Here is a 2,197-nt window from a genome sequence, read left to right as displayed (position 1 = left end):
TAAGGGAAACAAGAACTCCCCTGAAATAAGTCCTGCTCTTCAGAGTTGGCGCATGCACAGCTGATAATCCAAGGTCATTGGATGTCAGTGATTGAAGCAAGTCATTGCAGCTGATCAGCCTAGGGGCAAAACTCTCCCACCAACTTGTGAACAACAATCAAGGATCAACTACAAGAGAAGATTTAAATCACTAAAACTGATACAAAAGTAGAAAATATGAATAGCCTTATATTTATCAAAGAATTGAATTCATAACAATCTTACAAACAAGACTTCATGCCCATATTGCTTAACAGGTGAATTCTTTCAAATAATAAAAAGATCTTCCGGTCAAGTTGGGAGGTGCACCTTGAGTGCCTAGCTTGGTTGATCAAGAAGGTTATGCCCCTGGATGCTACAGAGCACAAATGGCATTAGGCCACTCTACAAAGCCTGGAAGACATGGCAGCACTACCTAATAATACATAGAAACAAACACAACAAAGCTGCCAAAATGAGAAGACAAAGAAACATGTCACGAATGAAAGAACAGAACAAAACTCAGGAAAAAGAAGTAAACAAAATAGAGACAAACAATCTTCTAGTTGTATAATTCAAAATACTGCTTATAAGGATGCTCAGTAAACTTAGTGAGAACATCAACAGCAAAAAAAAAAAAAAATGGACCAGTAAAAAATGAGGTATACACTAACTGAAATGAAGAATAATTTCTAAGGAAACAACAGTAGAGTAGATGAATTCAATAATCAAATCAGCGATTGGTAATATAAGGAAGCAAAAAAACACACAATCAGAATAACAAAAAGAAGAAAGAATTCAAAAAATGGCGATAGTGTAAGGAGCCTCTGGGAAAACTTCAAGATTGCCAACATTTGCATCATGGGAGTTCCGAAAGGTGAAGAGAGAGAGCAAGAAATTTGAAAACCTTTTGGAAAAAATAATGATGGAACATTTCCCTAACCTGGTGAAAGAAACAGACATACAAGTTCAGGAAGTACAGAAACTACCAAACAAGATGAACCCAAAAAGGCCCACAACAAGAAACATCATAATTAAAATGCAAAAGGTTAAAGACAAAGAAATAATCTTAAACGCAGCAAGAGAAAAAGTTACCTACAAGGGAGCTCCCATAAGATTATCAGCTGACTTCTCAACAGAAAGTTGGCAAGCCAGAAGGAATTGACAAGAAATATTTGAAGTGATGATAAGCAAGAACATACAACCAAGGTTACTCTACAAGGTAAAGCTACCATTTAGAATCAAAGGACAGATAAAGAGTTTCCCAGACAAGAAAAAGTTAAAGGAGTTAATCACCACCAAACCAGTATTATATAAAATGTTAGAGGGCTTTCTTTGAGAAGAAAAAGAATAAAAAATAAAAAAATATGAACAATCAATGGCAATGAATACATATTAACAATGGAATAGAAAAGACAAAATTAAAAAAAGAACAAGCAAAATATAAACAGACTCATATAGAGAATATTTACATGATTGACAGATGGGAGGGGGTTAAGGTGGGTATGTCAAAAAGGTGAAGGAATTAAGAAGTATAAATTGTTGATTACAGGATTGTCATTAGATGTTAAGTACAGCATAGGGAATATAGTCAATTAACCTATATAATAAAAGGCTAACATGCAAATCGACTGAATGGCAGAACATCTGGTCACTATGATGTGCACTGACCACAAGGGGGCAGGCGCTCAATGCAGGAGCCGGGATCATGACTAGCAAGCACAGCTACACTGGCAGGAACCCCTCCCGCTTCCGCGGCAGCACTAAGGATATCCAACTAATGGCTTAGGCCCACTCCCCTTGGGACATCCCCTGTCAGTCAGACATCCCCCAAGGGCTCCCAGACTGCAAGAGGGCACAGACCAGGCTGAGGGACACACCCTCCCTGCCCCAAGTGCATGAATTTCATGCACCAGGCCTCTAGTATTCTAGTAACTATATATGGTGTCAGATGTTTGTGAGATTTATCAGGATGATCACTTAGTAAATTATGTAATGTCTAACCACTGGGGTGTACACCTGAAACTAATATAATAATACATGCCACTGTAATTAAAAAATAAAAAAGATTTCTCTCAGCCATGCAGGAGTCATGTTGCTGGGGTCCAACCCCAGCAGGTCCAGGGGTCCCCAAAGGTGTGGACAGAGTCAGCGAAGAAGGAATGACACGGAGACAGGC

The sequence above is a fragment of the Myotis davidii genome, unplaced genomic scaffold, assembly GCF_000327345.1.
Source record: "Myotis davidii unplaced genomic scaffold, ASM32734v1 scaffold1615, whole genome shotgun sequence".
Taxonomy (NCBI): Eukaryota; Metazoa; Chordata; class Mammalia; order Chiroptera; family Vespertilionidae; genus Myotis; species Myotis davidii.
The sequence above is the reverse complement of the archived record's forward strand: the minus strand, read 5'-3'. Positions refer to the sequence as shown.